The sequence below is a fragment of the Tenrec ecaudatus genome, chromosome 10 (assembly GCF_050624435.1).
Source record: "Tenrec ecaudatus isolate mTenEca1 chromosome 10, mTenEca1.hap1, whole genome shotgun sequence".
NCBI lineage: Eukaryota > Metazoa > Chordata > Mammalia > Afrosoricida > Tenrecidae > Tenrec > Tenrec ecaudatus.
In genome coordinates this window covers 117,876,185-117,902,059 of record NC_134539.1, presented here as the reverse complement: position 1 = coordinate 117,902,059, position 25,875 = coordinate 117,876,185, and positions in this window count along the sequence as shown.

Below are 25,875 nucleotides of genomic sequence, written 5' to 3'. Positions count from 1 at the left end.
CGACTTCTGCTCCGCCCGGGCTTGGCGAAGAAGGGCCGTGTAGGGCTGGCTCTACTTGTTTCATGAGTCCTCACCCCTTGCTCCTTGCGTCCCCAGGAGGGGCTCGCTCTTGCAGGATAAGCTGTCCCATCTGCCTTCCGAGAGAGTCCTTCGTGCCACCTTGAAGGCCTGAGGGGCTGTCTTGGCAAAGCTGTCCCCATTGGAGGAGCCCCAGGGCCCTTCCCTCCTGGGTCTGAGCACCCTCACTCGGTTGAATGGAAGCTGGCTGACTCCCATGCAAGCTTTGGGAGTTCTCCTTCCCCTCTCTTGATTCGTTCTTTTAGGCCAGTTTGTTTCTTAAGAAACAGTTTTAGGTTTAAAGCAGTGCTTAGGTGGACGGACAAACTGCCGAAAGCACAACACCCACCACCACCTGCCGTTGTCGGGTTGAGTCTCATTGCTGGTGACTGCGCCTGTGTGTCTGAGCAGAGCTGGCCTCGTGGGGGTTTCAGCGGCTGGATGTAGAACTGGATTGCCAGGCCTTCCTTCCAAAGCACCTCCCATCCCTCAGGTAGCAGCTGAGCGGGCGTTGGCCCTTCGGAGGGCCCAGGGTCTCTGCAGGAAGCACAGAGAGTTTCTGTAGGGCCCCTCCGTACCCAGCACACTCTCCCTCTGGTTAGGAACACCCTGTGCTGGTGTGGTCCCTTTGTTAGTGTTGAAGAACCCATCTTGAGTCATTATGATCTCCACAGTCCCCAGCCCACCTCAGGTCTCACTCTGGGGTTGTCTGGTTCCAGGGGCTTTGAGGATACGTGGTGTCACGGGCCCGCCCTGGTGGCTCCACCAGGATGTTTCAGGGTTTGTGTTGTCACGTGGCTGTCATCCGTCCATTTGGCGCATGTGAACAATGTCAGTGCAGACCTACTGTGTGAGTGGAGGGCAGCTGGGGCCTCAGGAACCCCTCCAAGGGCCTGGGGAGCCGTGGAGGAATGGGGTGGATCCTGTGTGGGGAGGCCAGGCTGGCAGAGCTTCAGAGGTGGCGGGGTCTCAGCAGGGCCTTCAAGATCCCCAGGACCTCCCCCAGAGGGTAAAGGGAGGCCATTCAGCAGGGTCCTGGCATGTTCCCAGCCTGAACAGGCATAGCTCTGGGGGAGGCTCTGCACACAGTCAGTGCTCAATTCATGCAGACAGGAAAGCAAAACATCTGTCAACTATCCACCACAAGCCCGTTACCTGCAGGTGCTAGAAAGGAAGCCCTATTTCCTCACCTGTGAAGCGGGGATGACCATATCACCCAGTTGACTAGGCGAATGGATGCCCCGAGTCTGGTATGTGGCAAGGTTAGGTGGGAGCTGGGCCTGACCTCCCATCTCTCACTCCCTGCCATCGTGTCGGCGCCGACTCACAGAGACACTGTACGACAGGTTAGAACTGCCCCCTGTGAGTTCCCAAGACTGCAACTCGTCTGGGAGCAGAATTCCCAGTCTCTCTCCTGAGGAGTGGCTGGTGGTTTCGAACTGCTGGCCTTGTGGTTAGCAGTCCAACATGCAACCATGACACCACCAGGGCTCCGTGTGTCTCCAGAGCAGGAGGGCAATCAACCCACCAGAGTCAAGAAGATGGGCAAGGACCAGACTCTGCTGCCGAAGGGAGGATCATGAACCCTGGGCTCAGCCACTTGGAGCCATTGGAAGGGCAGGCCAGGAGCAGAAAGCCCGGATACAGCACGAAGGGAGGCGAAGTCCACCGTCGCTCCTGCCGCTGGGACCCATGATGCCCAGAAGGATGCTCTTCCTTGTCCTCTGATGTCCTTGGATGTGAGGTCGATGTCAGAAAGGAGGGTGGGGGGGATGGGTGGGATTTTTATAGAGTTCTGAACAAGCCATGTGATGGCTCCCTTCCCCCCACCAACCCCCCATCCGTGAGCTTCTTCTGGCAGTAGACAGGGGCTGTGCCTGTGTCCCTGCTGTGCCCCTGCCTGGAAGGCCCCTGCTTCAGCCTCATCTCTGGAAATGCTCCCTCACTTCCCAGAGCCCTGTCAAATGCTCATTGTCTGGTGAAATGCCACCAGGTGTCCTGGGGAAGGCCGATGCCCTGCCCGCTCTGGGTCCCTCCACCATCGTAAGAGACAGGACGCACCCTCTCTGGACTCAGAGGCTTGGGGGAAAGGGGCCCTGCTTCAGGTGGGTGCTTCTATAGTCCAGAAATGTGCATGGTGTTGAAAAGCGCATGTCAGAGACATGCAGTGGACGCTTCTCCCAGAGCATACGGGCTGTGACGGAGGCTCCGTCCGTCCGTCCATCCATCCATCCATCCATTCATCCATCCAATCACTCCATCAGTCAAGAGTTACCCAGTTCTGTTCCAAGCACTCAGAAATTCCCTGACCTCATGGAGCTTACATCCCAGGGGGAGGAGTATAGTCAGTAACGCACAGGGAGGGACTACAGGCAGGCCTTGGTAAGTACTTTAGAGGACTGTAAAGCAGGAGAGGAGGATGGAGAGGGACAGGGCATTACTAGATGTTTTGGCAGATGCTCATGGAAGGACTAGGTGAGAAGAGGGCATTGCTCAGAGGCTTGAGCGGAGTGATGGCGGGGTAAGTCCTGGGGGTATATGGTGAGGGCATTCTCGGCAGGGTCCAGAAGGTGCAAAGGCCTGGGGCAGGATGCTCCTGGCTTATTTGAAGAGAAGGTATGAGGCATATGCAGGTGACATCATGGGAAGTTCGAGGAGCAGGCAGGACCCCAAGGGAAGGGAAGGCTTGCGATGCTTTTCTGAAGTGCAAAGGCAAGTTTTCAGCAGGGGTATGGCAAGCCTGTTTGCTGTGGGACCCTTATGCCCCCGAGTTGACTAGACTACTAGTCCCTGAAGGCAGGGCCCCCTACCCTCTCTGAACCCCTGGCCTACAGCCGGGTTTGCCAAGGGAACATTGCATGGCCTGAGAACAGTTCCTCTGCAGGATGGGAGGCCTGTGTGCGGCTGAGAGTCTGAGAGGGAGTGTGGGCGAGGAGGGTCTCTGACAGAAGGACCCACCTGCAGATGTGTGCCAACCCCCAGTGCCCACTGCTTCCCTCCTGCCTTGTATTGAGCCCAGCGCTGGCGGAGGGGAAACAGTCCCCCCTGATGGCCCACGTCTTTGTCAGCTCGGAGTCTCTGGGTGCCCAGAGGCCTGTCCAGAATGGAGCAGCCTCGGGCCAGGCATTTGGAGAACCAGTGAAAAGCCAGCTGCCAGGTAAGTCCACTCTGATTCCTAGTGAGCCCATGTTTTGGCGCGGCACTGCCCTGTAAGGTTTTCGATGGCTGCTTTTGCGGAAGTAAATCAGGAGCAGCCCAGGTGGGGTAGTGGTTGTGCGTTAGGCTATGATCCGCATGGTGGGCAGTTCAAAACCACTGGCAGCTCTGCCGCAGGAAGACCGGGCTTTCTACTCCCATAAACAGTGACGGTGGCAGATTCCCACAGGGTCGCTGTGAGTCAGCAGTGATCTGAGAGCAGCGAGAGTCCTTCTGGAGCCCCTCTGAGGTAACTCAACCCCCCACCCCTCGGGGGGCAGCTGAGGACGGGCATTGCAGGTCACAGTCCAGGAAGCATGCCCGTTCTCATAGCTTTTGTCCTCTGACTTGTTTGCGACCCTTTAAAAACATGAATTCATCCAATTTTTAGAGCAGTTTTAGGTTTACAAACAAATTGAGCAGAGTACAAACCCCCCTACCCCTCAACACCCCACCCCCTGAAGCTTTCCCGCTGCCAACATCCTGCAGTCCCGGGGTACATCTGTTACTATTGACGAACCAATGTTGATACGTGATTCTCAGCTGAGGTCCTCAGTTTACCTTAGGCTTCTCTGTGTCTTTTGACAAATGCATCCTGCCGCATGTCCAAGGTCCCAGCCAGTATCTTACAGTATCTTCCACATGCCCTGTACCACTCATTCTCTGCCCCCCCACCCCCCAACAACCGTGGATCTGTGCGTGGTTCTCTGCTTTTGCCTTTTCTGGATGACCTCTGGTTGGGATCAGACACTGTATCTCTGTCTGTCTGGCTTCCTTCCTCCCACAATGGGGCTTTCAGGCCCCTCCCCTTGTCCCCCCCCCTCCACCCCGGGCTTGTGTGGACGCACACAGGTCCATCCGTTCACCTCCTGCAAGGCGTCTTGGTTGCTTCCAATTCCTGGCAATTAGGAGTCGAGCTGCCTGCTGTAAGCATTTGTTCACACATAAGCTTTCAGCTCATTTGGGTAAATCACCAGCAGTGTTGTTGCTGGGTTGGCTGGTAAGACGATGTTTAACGTCCCAAGAAACCGACTTTGTCTTCCAAAGGAGCTGTGCCGTTCATTCCCCTTCTACAGATGAAAACGCTGAGGCTGGGGGGCTTGGGAATGCGGACCGCATGGACAAACAGAAGAGGCGGGCTCAAATCCCCGTCTCTTCCTGCCCGCCAGCCCTCCTCCTGGCCCACAGCTGGCTCTCTGTGAAGAAACGCGGAGACCGTGGACCCCTGCGTCTCAGAGCTGCTGCGGAGGGTGTTTTCTGACCCCATGATGGGGACACGGGTCTAACAAGCCCACGTGTACTCATGGGAAGAGGCCCGTGGTGTGTCTGACTTGGGGCTGTCCCAGAACTCCAGGACATGAATCAATGAACAAGTTCCTGCTCCTGATCAGGACACTTGGACTCTGCTCCCAGCTCTGCCACCAACTTCCTGAGGGACTTTGAGGAAGTTGTCCCTCCCCTCAGACTCCAGGTTCCAAGGCTGCCAAAGGAGGGGGTGGTCTAGGCGTTTTGCTAAGGCCCACCCGCCTGACACAGCAGGATCGATCCCTAAGCCTCCCCAGGCGGTGCGTGGACCAGGCACAGCGGTGGGCTGGATGTAAGTCAGAGGTGGGAGCGTGACCTCACTGTGCCGCTTGCAGGCACCAGGGCAGGCGGCCCCATGGTCTTCTCAGAGACGCTCTTTGCAGCTGACCCAGGGTCTCTGCCCTCTGTGTGCTTGCCCTTGGCCGCACAGCTGTTCCGCTTACGGCCCAGATGTTCGGGGTCACCTGGGCCTCTTCTCACCCCACCTTCGCTCAACATGACCCTTTGCTCCTCGCCCCTTGACCCCACTTGGACATGCCCACGTTCCTCCATCTCACAGCTCCTCTGAGACCTGAGCTATCACTTTCCCTGGCCTGGTTCTGGGCAGCAGTCTGAATTGCTTGCTCTGCCTGGCCCCAGGCTCGCTGGCCTTGAATCCATTCTCCACACTGCAGCTGGGGCTGTGATTCTCAGCTCCAATGCTGGTCATGTCATCCCCCGGCTTAAAGCCCTCAATAGCTTCCCTTTGCCCCCAGGATAAAGCCCAAACCCTTTAGCATGGCTCACACTGACCTGCAAGACCCGGCTTCTGCAACCATCTGCTCCCCCCCCTACCCCTCGCCCTGACCCATCTTCCAGCCCGACTCTATTCTTCAGTTTCAGCAAACAGCTCTCTGCTCTGAGCTTTTCACGCTCCCCCCGGCTCTCCTCTTTGCAGATGCTGTTCCTTTAGTCTGGGACATGGCGCCCTAGTCCGTACCACCCCCACCCCCAGTCCAGGCTCCTGCTCTAGGCTTCATTGTCCTCCTGCAGGGTGTAGCTTCAAGATACCTCCTCCCAGAAGCCTTTGCCGATCCAGCCATGTGTTGAATTATGTCTTCAGAAAAGATTTGCCCAAGCCCCAGCCCCTGCTACCAGTGCACGTGACCTGGTTTGGCAGTGGGATCTTTGAAAAAGGCATAAGGGAGTAAAGTTCTTGGTGCCTTCTAAGAAGAGGCAGAGGGAGAGAGAGAGAGAGAGAGAGAGAGAGAGAGAGAGAGAGAGAGAGAGAGAGAGAGAGAGAGAGAGAGACAGGCAGGCATTGGGGGAAGGTGGTTGTGTGAAAATGGAAACAGATCGGAGTGATGCTGCTACAAGCCAAGGGATGCCGGGAGCTCCAGCTGGAAGACACTACGGAGCATCGTTCTCTGGGGTCTTCAGAGTCTGACCCGCCGGCCTCTAGAACTACTGGAAAGTAGGCTTCTGTAGTTGAAGGCTATAAAGGTTGCGGTCCTTCATGACAGCAGCCCCAGGGAACGAGGCACATCTTCTCTCGAACCATGAAGAACAGAAACCATCGGTAGCTTCTTCAGCCCATTGGCACTAAACAGCAGTTCACCTCCACCTCCCCCAGGTGCTGTACATGCTCAGGAATGAGATGATGGGCAAGGACGCGCCAAAGGCATGAGTTGATGGGTGTGGAAGCATCGATCGATGCTCGCTCATATTCATGCATTCGCTCGATACCCTCTGCTGGTTACCTAAGGGTGCCAGGACTGGGCCACAGAACTGGCGGTGACAGTGAGCCCCGGCTCTCATGGAGAGCGTGTGTGGCCACAGCAGCTAGTGGGCATCCCCTTTCTTGGTCAGCTCTGGGAACTTGGCTATGGATCTGCCAGGACCACGGAGCGGTGCTTTGGGGTTCAGAAGGCAAGCCGCGTGCTGGGGTGGGGGAGGCCCCTCTCCGTCCACCCCCTCCTGAGGATATCCTAACCTCCAAAGAGGACTGTCCCCCTCCTCCTCCTGGCTGCACCCCTCCTCTCCCTCAGCTGTCGGCTTCCAACCAGGCAGCCTAACTTAGGCCTCCCGGTTGGGCTTTAATGTGAATTTATTGCTGGCCGTGATTGTATGTTAACAAACTCCAGGCGATTATTAAAAACATGATTACCGCTGTTTATTGTCTCACTGGGTCTCTAGCGGGAGTGTGGGCGCCAGGCCGTTGTGAATACAGCAAGAGGGGTGAAGACCCCCGCGAGGGTCCGCTCCACACCTGGCCTTGCCATGCCTTCCGGGGGTGGGTGGGACAGTGGGGCTGCACAGGGGCATCGTAGGAAGAACACTAGCCTGGCCTGGCTCATCCCTGGGACCCACAAATCCCAAGGCTTCCCCTTCCTCACTGCCAACGGGGGATGGGGGGTTGGAGCGGTGACCCGCTGCTCTCAGGGTGGAAATCCACGGGAACCTCACCTTGTGCCACAGGAAGGCCGAGTCCAGGCCCACCTACCGTGCAAGGCATGCACAGACCAGAACATTCCAGCATACTGCTCTGACCGACTGATCCAGAGCATGGTCAGCTGCCTGCTGGCCACCAGCTCACCCACAGTTTACCAGACCGTGGACAGGGCCACCTACCCAAAGGCATACACGAGGGCGAGGCTGGGAGGAGAAGAGGCTTCTGATCCGGGAGCCAGACCCGCCGGGTTGCAGCCCTAGCCCCGTTCGTGGCTGGCTCAGGGCTGCTGGGAAAAATCACTGCCCCGCTTTGGAGAGCAGTTTCTTCTTCCATAAAACGGGGGGCAGGCTGGGCTGCCAAACAGTTTGCAGCCTAACATTTTAACGGTGCCCCTCCACTTTTTCTGTTTGCCACCCCGGTGTTTACCAAAGTGGGCAGGACCGTACTCTCAGGGACCCAGGAACGGCCCAGGGCCTGCAAAGCAGATGCCTACACTTTATAGGCTCTAGTCCAGGTTTTCACCGCCAGGGGTGCTGGGCAAATCTTTCTGAAAGGGCGTGCAGTAGGCCAGATCTGTTTGGCTGCTTCGGTGTCTAAATAGAACCTTCAGGGTAAGAGAGGAGGCGGGCAAGGGAATTGCTGCTTTGGAGGCCTGGGGAAAGAGCAGCCCTTGGGCGTCTCTCCTGACCTGTGTCTACCCCAGTTCTGAAACCACTGGCTTGTGCCAACAGCTCCCGGCCATCTCCCTTGGCACTGGGACGGTGAGATCTGAAGTGGCATCTGTCCCTTTTCCATAGTTGTCAACTGTCAGCGTCTAAGAGAGGGGGGCTCGCCCTTTGTCTCAATATTCCCTCTTCTGCTTGGGGTAAGCCGAGACCTGGCCTCAAAGGGTATCCAAGAGGTGATTCGGAGCCCCCCAGCCCCCGCGCTTCCCCAGGAGGACCCCCCTCCCCTTGTCTCCAGGCATCTTCCAGTGTTGACTGCCTGCCCAGCTCAAGGCCGCCTGGCTCCCTCCCCCCCTCCACTCCGGGCACTGGGCTCTTCAGGCAATCATTCTGACCAATCCCCAGCTTGATGAATCTTTGATGAATTCAGAGTAAAGGCACTTTTAAAAATTCAGAAAGGTAGGGAGGAGCTGGGGCCAAGGGGAGGGGAGGTGAATCGGCTCCCCTCCCGCCTAGCCTCCCCTGTCAGTTTGGCTAAACAGGCAGCTGCGCCGCCCAGACATGAGAGCCCGAAAACAAGGCCACCCGCCTGGAGAAGCTCTGCACCGGTGTCCGTTCTGGTTGGAGCAGAGGCCAATTCCGGGACCGAAGGATGCTACAGAGGGAAAAGGCTTAGCCAAGACATTGAAGTCAGCCTCCCAGCCCTGTACGGAGGTACAAACATGGAGTCTCAGGGAGGTGGCCAACAGGCCCCAAAGTCACGCAGCAAGTGAGTGCCCGACACAGGACTAGAACCCAGACCCTTTGTTCCTCCACCCAGGGCTCTGTTTATGCATAGAGTGCCTGAGACAGGGCTTCCTGACCCACAGAGCTTTGCCTTGCTCTACCTGCATCCCTCCAGCCCCCACAGAGCCATCTCCAGGCAGCTAAGGTACAACCTGGTCATCATCAGTGTGAGCTAGGACTTCAGGGACCGGGGAGCTGGAGTTTGCCCTTTCCCGCTGGTTTTCTCCAATGTGAGGCTCATGTGCTAACCAGAGGGCTGAGGGTGCAAAGCCACCCAGAGGCACCTTGGGAGACCGGAAAGCCTGGTGACCTACTTCTGAGAAATTGCCCAGTGGAGACCTCCCGGAGCCCCATTCTCCTCTCCTCTGGCTCAGGTGAGGTCACCAGGGGTCAGAACTCGCTCAGTGGGTGGAGCCTGGCCTTTCATCCAAAGCCAGCCCCTCTTCACAGCCTGTTCCCATAATCCTCAAGGCGTGAGGGGACTGGGCTTCTTCCCCACTCTGTTTTCCCCAAACCCTTCAGGCCGCCTTTTAATGGCTGCATTTCTTTTTTCAAAGGGCTGTCCGTGGTCCCTTCGCCTCTGCATGAATCCAGGTCCACCTCCGTTCAGAGTCCTTCCTGGCTGCTGGGCAGAGCGGAACCTCCGTGCTTCTGCCTTGATCGCCCGCTCGCTGTGCATCCTTGCGTGACTTACTGAGCCTCTCTGAGCGCCTTTCCTTTCAATGACGGGAGGAGGATTAACCGGCGGCGCAGCACCGGGGAGGCACAGAGTGGGCCACCCTATTGTTGTGTGGCTTCTGACTCACAGCAACAGCAGAGAACTGCCCCCAGGGTTTCCAGAGCTGCCGTCTTTACAGCAGGAGCTGGGCACGGAGGAGCCATGGTGGTTAGCAACTGACTGCTGAGCCACTGTGGTACCAGGTTCCTTGGGGGCCTCATACCTGTTAGTCCTATGCCTTTGCATCTTCCGAGTCCTGAGAGAGTCAGGAACCTGTAATCCTGTGTGTTTCTGAACTTGACTCTGGGAACAGGGATGCTGGTCAGGCTTCCTGCACAACATCTGCCTTCCCGGGCATGCCCTGCTCTGATTTCCAAGCAGGTAGCATTTTAGATACCTGCTTTGGGGTCTGTTTTAATTGCACATTCATAGGACTTACAAACACAAAAGAGGCCCCTCAACAGAGAGAGGCTGAGCAAGGCCTCAAGAAGAATGTCTTTTATTTTAGGGCCCCAAGACCTGAATCCCAATGCAACTAAATGATTCCGACTCCTGGCGACCCTGCGGGACAGAGCAGAGCAGCCCCTGTGTGTGTCTGAGGCTGTACATCTGTACCACACAAGCTGGGAGTGGGAGTGGTTCCAATCCCGCCTTCTAGTGAGTCCAGCACTTTACCCGCTGCGCCATTTGGGCTGCCTCAAGAACAGCTCCTTTAGCAGCTGCCCCTCCACATCTTTAAGCCCAGAGTCAGGTGACACATGTGCCCAGAAGGGTGTCTGAAGGACCCTCGTGTAGGGGATACAGCCCAGTCGTCAATTCATATGTATGTGTGTTTTGGACCCTGGCACTCTGACGTCCTAGCTGTGTGACCTCAAACACGTTACACTGGTAGCAAGGTCAGCAGTTCAAACCCACCAGCTGCTCTGAGGGAGCAAGGTGAGGCTTTCTGCTCCGATAAAGAGTTAGAGCCTTGGAAACACACCGGGGCTGTTCTCCTCTGACTTTTTGGGCTGCGATGAGCCAGTGTTCACTCGATGACAGTGAGGTCTGCTATTGTTTCTAGTGACTGTCAGGCTGGGTTTCAGTGCATGCAGCGGCCCCCGTCGCATGGTGGGCATAGCCGTGTGATGCTGTCCGTACTGCTGCGGATCATCCTTCAGTTGTTCCGTTGTTATCAGCACTCGCTGTAGACAATCCAGCCATTCAGCAACATAAATAGCAGTTGTGTCATCCGACGCGGTCGGGTTGAGTCCTACTTGCGGACCCTGTGTGTGCAGACTCGACGTGTCCCATGCCTTTCTCAAGGATGTGGCCTTTCAGAGGCAGATCGCACACATGGCCCCCAAAGTCCCCCTGTCTGGGCTCAGGCAACTCGGGGACAGAAGGGATAGATTGTGGTGAGTGGAGCTTGCGGTGGGGAGGGAAGGATGGAACCTGGGCCAGCTCTGTGGATGTTCCTTGTGCTGTCTAGAATAAACTTTTAATTTGGGAATAATTTCATATTTACAAAAAAGTTGCAAAGGTAGTACAGAAAATCCTAATATAGCCCGCAGGTAGGTTTAGGAGCATTTTGGGGGGTTCTGTTTTGATTTTGGAAAGCGAAAGCCACGATGACTTTTTGTAGTGAGCAGACCATAAACAGTAACAATAGATGGTCAGAGGAACTGCCTACCCTCTCCCAGATTCTCCGTGCCCATCCTTCATCTTCAGAGATTGGTTCAGCCCCTGGAGAGGGACGTCCATGCTTGGTGAAGTAGAGGGGCAGCTAAAAAGAGGAAGGCTCTCAGTAAGTTGGCTTGACAAGGTGGCTGCAACGCTGGCCTCGGCATAGGAACAATTGTGAGATGGCCCGGGATGGGGCAGTGTTTTGTTCTGCTGTGCACAGGGTCACTGTGGGTCACACCCGACTCGGTGGCACCCACCACCACCACCACCACCACCATCTTTTGGTACCAGGGTGGGAAGGCCTAGTTCAGGCCAGATGTCAATGCTATCTTTGGGGGTCCTGCTGCCCCGGGATGCTCTGTGCTGCCCAGGGGCCTACCGGCTCCCATGACCTGCTGTACCCCCAGGCCTCCTGGCTTCTGCTGCTGGCTCCTCCGTGCTATCTGAATCTGCAGGAATCTCTTGCCACCTCTCCCAAGGGTCCTTGCTGCCCAGGGTGGGTGGTGGGGCTGTGTAGACCACAGCCATGGAGTCAATTCTGACTCTAAGCCACCCTCTAGGGCAGGGCAGAACTGCCTCTGTGCATGCCTGAGACTGTCCCTCTTTACAGGAGTAGAAAGCCTCGCTTTTCTCCCAAGGAACAGCCGATGATTTCTCACCGTTGACCAACTCCTAACGACTATGCCAGCTGGGATCCCATCTCTGCCCTGCACGGGCTCTTTTCATTCCCCTGGGGAGGCCTCCTGCCCAGAGGCGTCTAGCTCAGACCCTCACAGGAGCCCCTGCCTAGGCTCAGTGCAGCTTCTGCTTTGCTCGAGCAAGCGTCATGGTTAGCTTAGCTCTTCCGGCGCTGCCTGAAGGTGCGCAGCTCTTGCTGTCTCGAGCCGTCGTCGGCATTCGCTCTTGCCTCTGGGTCTAGGAGGTTCTCAGGGCAAGGAGCGAGGTCCTTGTCCCAAAGGGCATGCCCTGCTTCAGACGGTTCTTCTTGAGGGTAGCCAGGGCTCTCTCCCCAACTTCTGTGGGCTGGGTCTTCATGCAGGCCCACTCATCGTCAATGTCAAGGCCTGACCTCCCCTCCCCAACCAGGACCACAAGTTAACCGATCTTCTTGCTAGACCATAAATTACTCAATTTACATAGTTCCAGTCAATTATTTAATAGGAAGCACACAACCATATATAAGGGCAATTCACTGCACGGCAGCACCTCTGAGCTAACAATCCCACTGCCGCCTGCACAGCTCCATTTGTTAAATAAATCATGCGATCAATTGCCTAGTTTCACACAGAAGGCTGACTTGCTGTAGTTGGGTGCTGTCCAGTGCTTTTCAACTCCTCCGGTTCCATGCGACAGAGGAGAATCGCCCCATTTCTTCAGACTGTAGTCTTTAAAGCAATCTTGGTGTTCTTGTGGGAATTAGGTGAAGGTTTACAGAGCAAATCGTCATTTTACGTTCAACAATTCATAGACATTCAGATTCAATGTATCTATTACAATCCCCTCAATGTGCATTGCTTACCCCACTTCCCGCACGTGTTTCCCGTTTCCATTCCTCCATTCCTCACCCTCGGAGCTTTGTCCTTGGGGAAATGCCATTGATTTCACCCGATCCAACCATCTAACTTGGAGTTGAGTTCGAGACCTGAAGGCCAGAGTCTCAAGGGTCTACCAGTCTCCTTCTGACCAGTAAGCCCAATCTCCTTTAGGATTGTGATTTTGGGGTCCACCATCTACTCCCACGCCACCGAGGACTTTCTAAGGCGATCCTTCCAAAACCGTTGGTAGGGATAACTCTAGATGGTGCCTGGCTAGTTCTGGTCTCCGGGCTGTGGAGACTGGAGTTTGTTTGGACCATTAGCCCATAGACCGTGTCCGCGTGTCTCTTGAGTTCCCTCTGGATAGGGAGCTAAGGGTTGTACCTTAGCTGCTCGTGAGCGCGTCCGGCTCCGGGAAGTCCAACATTGTCTTTGTGAACTGGAGTATGCTCATTGACCTTGGGTTCCCTGAGGGAATGGTCCTGGTCCCAGGCCCTCAAGGTGCTTGGCTCTGTCTCTGTAGCGCCATGGTGTCTTTAGGGGCACTTTCTAAGAATTGTTGAGACGCGCAACGATGTGCACCTACGACCCTTTCGAGCTGATTTTCACCGCCCTTTACAGGAACTCCTCTCCCTTGACGGATTACCTCCGGGTTAGCTGCCGCCCCCCTCGGTAGCCACTAATACATTTTGATATCTACGCTTTGCCTGTTCTAGATGGTGCAGATCAGCGGAACCCCTGCGATATTTGCCCTTCGGGTCTAACTTTGGGGTCAGCATCGGTCATGCATTCAAGGTTCACCCACGTCTTCTGAACGTCACCTCTCTAGATGGCTTAATAACATTCCACGGTGTGTATGTGCCACAGTGTGGTTACCCAGCCATCTCTGGGTGGATGCTTCAGTTGCTTCGCCTTTGGAATCTTGTGACGAGTGTGTGGCGAACATTGGCGCACACGTATCTGTGTGAGTTTCTGCGTTCAGTTCCTGTGGGGAGGGACCTGGTTGTGCTGGATTTAGAGCAAGACGGAACTGCAGAAACACTACGTGAGCAGTTCTGCCCCATCCTCCTCACCACATCTCTCGGAGTAGGGGTTGATTTGATGGCCGTGGGCTTGTTTTCAGGGTTGTCGATGGTGTAACCGGGAGGCTTTCCTCTTTCATCTTGGCTGCTAGGAAGCTCAGAAGCTGATCTGTGTCTCAGTTCTATGATGTGAGTAGGGCCTCTTGACAGTCAATTTGAGTGCTGCCTTTTCTCTTGGTTTTATCCTGTTCTGCCCACATTATCATCGCTCCCTCACTTGCCTAATTTTCGGTTTGCTTTTCTGTGTTGAGCTTGGCTGACCTCCTCAAATCATTTTTGGAACCAGGGTGGGGGAGTGTGTAACTGGATAGACAAATACACTGTTTCCTGGGTGTTCCCAAGGTGCCCCATGCAGGCTTCTATTCTAGCACTTGGCACATTTTGTTGTAATTGCTTGTTTACCTGTCCGACTCCCCCCCTGGGCGGGGACTGCCACCTGGCTTCCCTGCAGCTGGAACCCCCTGAGTGCCTGACTGAGCACCTCAGGGTGAGCTGTTGCCTGAATCACGTTTCCCTTTCACACAGCCTGCCACATAGGCTCTGGTTCCCTCTCTCTCTCTCTCTCTCTCTCACACACACACACACACACACACACACACACACACACACACTCTCAGAGCCAACAGCTCTTTAAATCCTACATGTGCACATGTGGGCACAAGGGCAGTGCAATGCCCAGAGGGAAAGAGACTCTGGAGTGAGGACCAACGGGCGGCAGGTGGAGGCTGGAGAGACTGGATGGAGAGGGAGCGTGAGTGTGCATGCCATGATGCTCAGCCCTGGGCTGGTGCCTCTCCTGGCTGTGGGGTGTGTGTGTGTGTGTGTGTGTGTGTGTGTGTGTGTGTGTGCGTGTGTGTGCACACGCGCACGTCTGTGCATGTGTTTACCTGGAAAAAAAACATACACAACAAAGCGATTGACAATTCGACAATTTTCACAATCTAATTTAATAACATTGATGATCATCTTTCTCTTGTGCAGCCGTGGTCCCTGTCTCTCTCAGACTTATCTTGCCACCACTTGCAGAAACCCCAAACCATGGCCAACGAGTTGATTTCCACTCAGAGCAACCCTGGGGGGCATCCCAGAGTTTCTGAGGCTGTCAATCTTCATGGAAGTGGAATGCCTCCTCTTCCTCCCGAGGAGCAGCGGCTGGGTTGGAACTGCTGACCAGTGATGCCACCAGAGCTCCTTAACAGAAACACAGTGTCCCCTCAATAGTAACTCCCCCTTCCTCTCTCCTGTGGGAAACAGAAAGATTTCTCCCAAGTCCTCTCCTCCAAATATGTTAGACTTAGGATACTGCTTACATCTAATGGTAAATGATTGTCAAATTATCTCCCTGAAGGCAGTCAGTTGTCAGACTACTATCTGGTCCCATTACAGGTAGGCCCAGCTCCCTGCTGTTAAGGACAATGGGCTACTTCTCCCTAAAGGCTTGTTTGTGGTCATTGGTTTGGTTCCTGTAGAGGGGTTTGCACCCTACTGATAATGGTTTCTATAGTGACACAGAGAACAGGTCAAACCGGCTCAGTGTGACATCCAAAATTACCCCCCCCTTCCTATTGTGTGTACACTCCTAGATCACCCCTTCCCATTACTGTATTACCTATAGCACAACTCTTTCCTGTGACTTAGGTCTTCACCTGTAATTAGGAGGCTTGGACGTCCCCAGAGAATATAAAAGCCTTGGTTAGCAATAAATCTCTCTCTGTCTCCATGTGGACCACCAAGTGCGGCTGAGGTGAGCATGCTACCTTGAAGTGTGTCTGACTTTCTTCTATCTCTCATGCTCCCTATGACTTTACTATAATCTTTACTTATTATCACTGTACAATTGTGCCTACTGGACCTGTCATGATGTGTTAGGGGCTGGTCTACCGTGACATATGGTGCCCAACATGGGACCTTGTAGGAAAAGAGCACCTACCGACGGACCCATGATGATGTGTTAGGGGCTGGTCAACCCTGACCACTCTCCCTGTCCCCCATGGTAATCACTATTGTTGTTGAGTGCCCCCAGTCGGTTCTGATCACAGCAGCCCTAGATAATAAGCTTTCATTTCTGTGTATTTACCTATTTCATGTAAGTGGGATCAGACCGCATTTGTCCTTTGGTGACAGGCCTGTCACTCTATCACTCTGCTCTCAGGGTTCACCTGTGCCGTGGCATGAGTCTGCCTTTCTCTTTGTGGCTGAGTAATATTCCTTTGTACAGATCAGGCACAGGTTTGCTCATGCAGTTATCTGCTGAAGGGCATTTAGGGTGCTTCCCCCCTTGGGCTGTTGTAAACACTGCTGCAGTGGACATGGATGTGTAGGTTGGGGGCCCAGTGAATTATCTCATGTGTCTCTTCTAGCCAATGTCTCTTTGGTGGGTCTGGGAAGGAGGTGGGGGGAGATACTGATAGGATTCACCTGTGAGTATTTAGGAACAGAATCCCCTTGGAGTCCTATCTTGCTGTGTCTAAAATGAGCCCTCTGAGAAGCAGGAGGAGGGACCTCCTTCCTAGCCAGAAGTGCAGTGTGTCCAGGGACCTGAGGTCCCTGGGCCGTGAACCTCCTAGATCTAGAAGACAACGGTCACCCCGAGGAGCTGCTGCAGAAGCAGGAGCCAGAGCGTGGAACAGAGTGTGGACTTCCCAACCCAGGGAGCGAGTCAAGCTGAGCACCTCTGTGAAGCTGACTTGCAGAGTGAAGAGCCTCTGGACACTTAACGGGGGAAGCTGGACCTGCTGACTCATGGAAGTGGAGCTGAGTGCCTTCAGGCTGAGACTTACTGGAATTGGGGTGCCTCTGGGCACTTAATTCAGGAGCTGGGTTTACTGAACTCCAAGGAGTTTAAGCTGAGTGCCTTCAGGTTGTGGCTCGCAGACAACTCCCAGGTTTCTGTGTGTGGCCATGTGGTCATCCATACTGGGAGCGGGACTGTTGGGCTTTCTGAGGAAGCCCCATGCTGTTTTCCGTGGCCATGGTACCGTTTCCACATCAGACCAGTACTGGGATAGAAGAGCATTTCCATTTCTGCACATCCTGGCAATATCTGTCGGGTTTGTTTTTTTCTGGTAAAATGTTTATTATTTTTGTCCGAGCCATTCTCGTGGGTGTCCAATGATATCTTGTTGTGGTTTGGGTTTGTATCTTCCTGTAAGGGAGAAAGAGACATTTTCTGCTACCCCCGTGTGTGTGTGTGTGTGTGTGTGCAGGCAGTTCTGCTATGAGTCCAAATGGCCAGGATGGAAATAAAATCCAGACCTGACTCACTCCCATGGAGCCACCAATGACTCATGTGGATGACGGCTAACCTTACGGAGCCCTTGGGGGCTAAGAGTTGGGTTGGTGATTTGAGCCCACCAACTGTCCCTTGAGAAGATGATGTGGCCACCGCTTCTGTGAAGATGTCCAGCCTTGGGAGACTGATGGCGGAGTTCTTCTCTGTCCTACTGGGTGGCTGTGACTGAGAAGGAACTTCAGGGCAGCGGTCTTGCTTCGCTTTTCTTCTCGGTGAGTATTCAATATCACGTGGACTGTCAGAAGAACCGACACATCCCGGATGATGCATACCCAGCATTCCCCTTTGAAGAGAGGGTGGGGGAAAGGCTTTGTCTCACAGACTTTGGACAGGTCATCAGGAGTGACCAGTCCCCGGATCAGGACAGCCTCCTGGGTAGACAGCCAGGAAAAAGGGAAAGCCTACAATCAGGTGGATTGACTCAGTGGCTGCAGCAGTGGGCTCCAGCTTAACACAATCATGAGGACGGGGCGAGGTGGGCATGGTTTTGCTGTTCTCTTGGACACAGGGCCCCTTTCGTGGGCATCGACTAAAGGGCACCAACCATGGCTATCATGACATCCAGTGTCTTCCCATGCACAGATACCCTCTGGCTGGTTCTTGTTCCTTCTTGCTCCCCTCTCCCCTTCCAGACACCGCCTTTGGTCATCCTGGTGACGGATTGAAAAGGCCAGGTTTGTCAACCAGAATCACAGGACCACGTTTCACCTTCCTCACTCAGAAACTCAGCTTGGGTCAGGCGATGACTCACCCTGCCCCCTTACTACTCCCCTCATGATATAGAGGTGGGTCAACTGAGGCCCAGGGAGGGAGAGGGGCTTCTCCAAGGCCACACAGAGTTGGAGGCAGGTCTGTCCAGTAACTGGAGAAGATGGACTGTGGGTTCTGTGCACCAGGGACAAACTGAGCCCGAGGGAGAGCTGTGGATCTCAGGAGAGCCTTCCTAATGGCTTGTTGGCAGCCACCTCAAGGGACCCCAGCACTGGCCTGCCATTCGGGGAAGACTCTCCTTTTATTCATGACTTCTGGAACCTGCCAGACCCTGAGGTTGGCTTGGCAGGACTGCTCTCAATTCCCAGGGCAGCTGGAACAAGACTCCACAGTGTGGGTGCTTTCAAAGAACAGAACTTTATTGTCTCAGCATCCTGGAAGCAGACAGACCAACTTCAGGTGTCAGCCAGGCAGACCCCTCCTGAGGCTATGCAGACACATGTATTCTGTGCAGATTCATTTGGGATTGCACATCCCAGAGGTTCTGGGAGCACCGGGTGTTCCTTGGCTTGCAGCAGCACAGTCACATGCCCATCCTTTCTCTGTCTCAGCTGGTCTCTTGACTTTTATAAGGACAGCAGTCATATGGGACCAGGACATCCCAACTCCAGTATGATCTCAGGTTAACCCAACACACAGCCCCTTCTAAGATGCTCTTTCCAAACAGGGTCATGTTGGCAGGAAACGGGGATTAGGACCTCAACAACTTTTGTTTGTTTGTTTTTGAAAGAACGATTCAACTCTTAACAAAGGGGAATTAGAACCATCAGGAGCCAGGTGTGTGGTGGCTGCAAGGAAAGGGAGGCTGGGGAATAGCCCCCCGGGCAGTCTTGTGGGAGGTGAGCGAGGGACCTGCAGGTACAGGTCGTTACTGTGTCTGGGTGACCTTGAATAAGACCATGTATGAGGGCTTTTCCTCGGCTGTCATCTTTACGCGAGCAGGTTGCAGATCTTTCTGACGCAGAGCTGCTGGCTGGGCTCAAACCAACAACCTTTTAGTTAGCTGTTGAGCATCACTTGGCTTCCAGGGCTCTTTGAACAGCCCCGAGAGGAATCACAGACACGAGATCCTGAGACTGGGTAGAGGTGGGGTCGGAGGGGGGTCCTGTTTTGGTGATGAAAACGTGGGAATTGTGGTGGGGAAAGGTGAAGGCTAACTTCTCAGTGCTACTGCTACCAGGAGGGAAGGGGCTGTGGAGTTTCTTCTCAAGAGAAGCTGCAAATCTGACATGTATGTGAAATTCAGATTTTTACATGTTGACAACCAATTCAACAATGCAAAAGCTCTGTGTGAGAACAATGTGTAAATGCTGTTTGGAGCCTGATTTAAACAAACTACCTGTAAAAAGACATTTTGGAGATAATTAGGGGAATTTGAAAATGCGAGGTACTAGATGCTAATAAGGAAAGATTGCTCATTTTGTTGGATGATAATGGCTTTGTGGTTGTTTTTGTTTAAAAAAAGGTCTTTATCTGCTGGAGAGACATACTGAAGTATTTATGGGTGAAGTAATGCGATGTCTGGATTTGCTTCATAACACTTCAGAAAACCAAAAGATGGTGTGTGAGGGAGCTGGCATGGGCTCCCCAAAACACAGAGAGGGGTAGATGCCAGGTGAATGGTGTCTGCAGGGGTTTAATATTTGCCTCTGCTTTGGAGTACATTTGAAAGTGTCCCTAAAACAAAAATGCTCAGGGCCAAACAAAGCCCATGATGAACGGACCGTATGTGGCCTTAGATCACTATGTTTCACCGTACTGCCTAACCTACACCCAAATCCAAACCCACCCCCAATCCCAGTCCTGAACCCCAACTTAAACCTAAACCTAAACCCAGACCCCAACCTCAACCCCAACCCCAAACCCCAAGGCAAAGCCCAACCCTGATCCTGAACCTGAACCCAAACCTAAATCCAAACTTCAACCCAACCCCAATCCTGAACCCAAAGCTCAAGCTTAATGCTGAACCCAAACCCAATCCCAATCCAAAACTCAAACCCAAACCTAAACCCAAGCACATTGCTATGGAGTTGGTTCTGAGAAGGGAGATTCCGTGTGGTACAGAGTAGAAGTGCTCCATCGAGTTCTCCTTATGGAAACAGACTGCCAGCTCTTTCTTCCTTGGCACTGCTGGGTGGATTCAAATGGCCAACCTTTTGATTCATTGCTTATCACAGCTGTTCGTGTTACTTATCCCTTTCACCTTTTCCACCCCCCTTAACCCGCCCCCACCCCGGGACCTTCTCTGACACATAAACTGTAGAACACTAGGTCAGGGGTCCATAAGCAGTCATCCTTCAGCCATATCTATCCTGCTGCCCTGTTTTTGCCAATAAAGTTTTATAGGAACATAGCAACACCCGTTCATTACATATTGCCCTTGGCAGCCAAGCCGAGAAGGTACGACAGAAACCATTAATCTTGCACAGACTGGCATCTTTACTCTATTACCTTTTACAGAAAAAAACCTGCTGGCCCCTGATCTGGTCAACGCCTTCAGCACTTTGTGCCACATCTTCTAAGCCCCGGGAACAGTGAGGCTGGAGGAAGGAGGATGGTGGGAGGGCCCAGAGAGATCTGCAAAAGCAGGTCCTGAGGATGGAGAGCGAGGGGACCAGGCAACATGGAACACTGAGAGCCTGCTCTGGTAGCACTGACACTGTGTGATGTACCAAGGCCTGCCTCCACCAAGAGGCAGCAACGGGGTGGGCAGAGAGCCTGGGGCTTGGAGCCGGGCAAGTCTCAGGCCCATACTGACCCCTTCTCCTAGTGCCCGGACTGAGTCTACAACTTAATTGCTTCTGGACAGTGTGAAGTGTGCATTAAATAGCTCCTGCTTGGCAGAAAGAGGCGGCTGATACAAACAGTAAGCTTTTAATAAACGGTAGGAATCATTGCTATTATACCTGACACTGAAATCATTGAGTTTGGGGACTCATAAAGATCCGAAGTTACTAATTTTATTGTTAACCCCGGGCATGCCCTGTTAATAAAAGGAAGTAAATACTGATTATGGAGCCTTTGTACAACTTTTGTTAAAGGCAAAGCAAGTTGTTTATTGATCTTTTAAGAGAAAACAAAGGAGAAAATTCCTTGTTTGCTCGAATAAAGATGAGCTGCCTCTACTTGAGTCAGAGACGTGTGAATGGCAGGCGGCAGTTGGCAATGAGGTTTCACACGCAAGGGTGTGTATCAAATGACATCCTTCGTGTGATCCAGTTGGGATGGTAGTAGGAAGCGTCTACATTTCCCATGTAACCCTGGAAAACAATACCTACTGTGTGAGGCCGGGTTGTCTAGAGAAAGAAGACCAGTGACCCTCCTCTATGTATAAGGAAGAACTTTATATTCAGAAGTAATTTCATATCAAGAAAGCATCCTAGCCCCGTCCTTCAGTTCTTAAGTCTGACGCCCACCGCAGGCCTCTTCAGACTCACAGAGCTGAGGCCCACAATGCAGAAAGGTGAAATGGCAGGTGGGTGCAGAGCCGCGTGAGTCCAGAATCAGTGGAAACATGACAGGGTGCCGACATTCCCCAGATTGGCAGCCAGGGAAGCCACCCTTGAAGGTAAGTACAGAATCCCAGCAAGCAGGAAAGTGAAGGGGCAGAGAGAGGGGGGAAAGATCCCACTTCAAAGGAGGCATCATCAGGCTGTGACCTGATGGAGACTGGCCTCCACCCCCGCCACAAGGGCAAGTGACATAAAATCTGACTACCACACCTACTATCTAAGGTCGATTTGGGGATAAACAAACCTGTGTGAAGTATCTAGCATGGGGCACGCCACAGGTCTTTAACACATCTCAATTCCATCCATCCATCCAACCATCTTCTAGCCATCCATTATCAATGCGTCATCCATCCATTATCATCCATCCATCATCCATCCATCATCCATCCATTCATCCATCCATCCATCCATCCATCCATCCATCCATCCATCCATCCATTTATCATCCAACCAACCAACCAACCAACCAACCAACCAACCAACCAACCAACCAACCATCTTCTAGCCATCCATTATCAATGCGTCATCCATCCATCATCCATCCATCCATCCATCCATCCATTCATTTATCATCCATCCAACCAACCAACCAACCAACCAACCAACCAACCAACCATCCAACCATCATCTAGCCATTCATTATCAATGCATCATCCATCCATCCATCCATCCATCATCCATCCATCCATCCATCCATCCATTTATCATCCATCCATCCAACCAACCAACCAACCAACCAACCAACCATCATCTAGCCATCCATTATCAATGTGTCATCCATCCATAATCCATCCATCATCCATCCATCCATCCATCCATCCATTTATCATCCATCCATCCATCCATCCATCCAACCAACCAACCAACCAACCAACCAACCATCATCTAGCCATCCATTATCAATGTGTCATCCATCCATAATCCATCCATCATCCATCCATCCATCCATCCATTTATCATCCATCCATCCATCCATCCATCCAACCAACCAACCAACCAACCAACCAACCAACCAACCAACCATCATCTAGCCATCCATTATCAATGTGTCATCCATCCATAATCCATCCATCATCCATCCATCCATCCATCCATCCATCCATCCATCCATCCATCCATTCATCCATCCTTCTATCCAGTGTTGGTGGCCCTTCTGTTTTCTATGCCCCAGTGTCCTCCATTTTGGCCTATTATGGTCATAGTTTGGGTTGGCGATAGGCTCTATGTATGTTTTTCTAGCTCGTGCTTTCCAAATGACAATGCATATAGATGATGTAAAACACATGGGGTTGTTGTCCCTGCCACTGAGGCAGCACCTCTAACTCATGGGGACGCCATGCACGGCAGAATAAAATGCTGCCCTGGCCTGCGCCATCCCCATCGCACCTGTGCTTTAAGCCGCTGTGAGCCAGATGGTCTCCAGTGACTGAGTTTTGAAAGTGGATTGCCCGAGATCTCTTCCTTGTTTGTCACAGTCTGGAAGCCGAAACCCATTCAGCACACAAGCCTTCACTGCTGGGTGGGTGGTGGCAGTGCCTGAGGTGTGGTGCCCGGGAACGGGGCCCAAGTCTCCTGCAAGTCAAGCAAGAATTCCGCTGCCTGCTGTGATCTGTACAGTCTTGCTCAGTAGGCCCGAGAAACAAACCCCCAGGCGATGCCGATGACGCTGTCTCTGAAAAGGCTGTAAAGCAGCGTTTAAGGACACTTTCTGCCGGAGAAGTCTTTGTGGTTGGAGGCTGTGCTGGCCTTTGCCGGATGCTTAATATGGTCCCTGGCCTCCGTCCATTAGATTCCAGGAACACCTTCTTCTTCAGGTTAGGACAACTCCAAATGTCTCCTCAGTTCAGCTCACTGCCATCAAGTTGTGCCAAGTCACAACCACCCTGTGGACAGGGTAGAACTGCCCCTGTGAGTTTCTGAGACCGGCACTGCTTATGGGAGCAGGAAGCCCTGTCTTTCTCCTATGGAGCAGTTGCTGGCTTTGAACGGCCAAGCTGGCAGCCCACGGTCCCATGTGTAACCACGAGGCCAGGGCAACTCCCCACCCCCACCCCCACCCCCACCCTGCTCCCGCTGAAAGCCATGAAGAGCAGAGACTTGTTTATGCTGAGGACAGTCCAGGGACCACATAACTGTCTTCAAATAGTCCCAATTGCCAGACAGAGGCAATGAGGTATTCAGGATCAATAACCCAATTAGAAGACCTGACCATCATGACGGCTCCTACAGACCCTTATGTCCTGAGCCAGGTCTCAACTTTCCCATCTCTTTGGGGTCCCCAAGGACATAGTCTACTTCTCTGCTGCCATTTTGCAGATGCAGCACCTTAAGTAGCCCGGCTACTAACGGAAAGGTGGTAAGTTTGAGTGCATCCAGAGGTACCGCAGAAGAAAGACCTGGCAATCGACTTCTGAAAAAAACACCCATGTCAAAGCTTGTGGGGTGCAGGTGTACTCTGACACCCTTGGGGTTTCTATGAGCCGAGATCAGCTGGAGCAATTGATAGCTTTGGTCACTGCTCCAACCCACGCTAAAGGACGGGCAGATGTCACTGCCTTGCTTTGCAGATCAGAAAATGGACATGCTTAGGGTGTAGTGGACTGCTCCAGATGCAGCGCTGGGCAGATGGCTGAGGTGCCACTGTTGTTCTTGTGAGGACAGAGATGTGGTCACCCTCCCCTTCCTCCAGTTTCCCAGGGAGTGAGGATGGAGACGGCTGGACCACCGGCGCATGCACGTTCTAAGTACTGCTCTCTTACTTACCCTCGACGACCCCGGGGCTGGGGGGGGGGGGAGGGAGAATACCGCACCGAGGCACACAGAGTTTGAATGACATGCCCATCCAAGGTCAAGGTCATAGAGGTTACCAGCGGGAGGATCTGGGTTCCAACCCAGGCAGCTTGGCTCCCGTTCCCCCCTGCTAACATACCTTCTTAGACTCGGAAGCAGAGGCTGGAGTCTCCTGTCTGCCAGGCTGTCATCTTGCCAACATGTGGCCTGAGGAGATGATCACCAGTTGCCAGAGACCCCCAGGGGGAGACCCCTGTGTCAGCATGTGCTGCTGCGGCTGCACCCAGACAATGCCTAACCATGTTGGCGCCCCATCCCCACCCCCCCTGCTTGGCAGGAGACAGTCCCTGTGCGTGTCTTCAAAGCGTAGTCAGGTGCTGTGACTGAATGACAGATGCACAGGCTGTTAGTCTTGTTATTAATGTCCCAGCCGCCTCTGGTGGGAGCCAGCTTGCCCAAGGATGATGGGGGAGCCGCGAGGAGCAGAGGAGCCTTCTTAAAGAGCCTCCCGTCAGCGTCAGAAAGCCGAGAGAACACACCTGCTCGGGCAGACCGAGCGTGCATGCCAGCTGGCTGCGGGCTTCTGGGAAGAAGGTCCCAGGGAAGGAACAGAAACCTTGCAATGACACCAATGGGCTCTCAATTCAGCCACTGACCGGTGTGGTCCCTTTGGGCCACCCACTCACTCTATCTAAGCCTCAGGTTCATTGTCTGTAAAATTGAGCTCTGGACTTACCACCCGTTTATCAGTTTGTTGTCGTGTAGTTGCTGATACTGGAAGCTCTTCCACTGGTATTTCAAATGCCCATAGTATCACCCATGGTGGGCAGGGGTCAGTGGGGCTTCTAGACTAAGACAGAGTCGGAAGAAAGGTCTGGTGCTCTACCTATTTCTGAAAGCTGGCTCCCGAAAGCCTCCTGGATCCCAACATTGTCCACTGTAGTGCTCGGCGTTGAGCCCCTGAGGCTGGAAGACACGACACCACAGCCAGAGCGTGGCCGTGAACATGCCAAGGATCTCAAAGGCATTTGCCTCCGTTGTACGTGGGGGACCGTGTCTCGGAGGACACGTGATGGGCACGCACAGTGACAACAAACAGCTGTCTCGGAGCCTTGTTGGGAGGATTGCAGAGGAGCCTGGCAGATCTCGCCACAGACGAGTGAAATGTGTTCTTACGAGGAGACCGAGAGAACAGGAGCTACGGGAACGGAAAAGCGGCACAGTGGAAACCTGTGGTCTTTGTCCAAGTGTCTGTCTTGCACTAGCAGCTCGTCTTCCCCCTCTCCCACTCCATGTCGTGCTCATCTGACGCCTTCAGGAGGTCAGATGGGCACTGGGCTGTAGAAAATGGCCCACAGAAGGGTCCAGGAGAGGCCACCAGAGTCCCGGGAGTTTCCATGCAGATGAGTGGAAAGAACTCTTTCTCACCCTCTGAGATCACACGCTGATGGGGTCGAAGGAGGTTCCACCACCTGATTTTCTGTCTCATCTACCCTACCCCGTGGAGAAGCCTGGCTCCAGTGGGAAAGATGGTGGGTACAGACAGAGGCACACAGTGTTATATTGATAAGAGAGGCCCACTGGTCTGGTGAGTCAGGGAGCCTATTCAAGTGTCAAGACTGCCCTGACATGTGGGCCCAGGAAGACATCTTTCTTTATTTTTTTTTTGGCAGTGAATTCACTTTATATATAAATCATTTTATTGGGGGCTCATTCAGGTCGTATCACAATCCATCCATCCATCCATTGTGTCAAGCACATTTGTACATATGTTGCCATCATCATTTTCAAAACATTTTCTTTCTACTTGAGTCCTTGGTATCAGTTCCTCCCCACCCCTCCCTCCCTCAGGAACTCTTTATAATTTACAAATTATTATATTTTCATGTCTTACACTGACCGATGTCTCCCTTCACCCATTTTTCTGTTGTCCATCCCCTTGGGAAGGGGTTATATGTAGATCATTGTGATTGGTTCCTCCTTTCTCTCCCACCTTCCCCTCCCCTCCTGGAAGGCAGAATAATCGTTACTCCCATTATTGGTCCTGAAGGGTTTATTCATCCTGGATTCC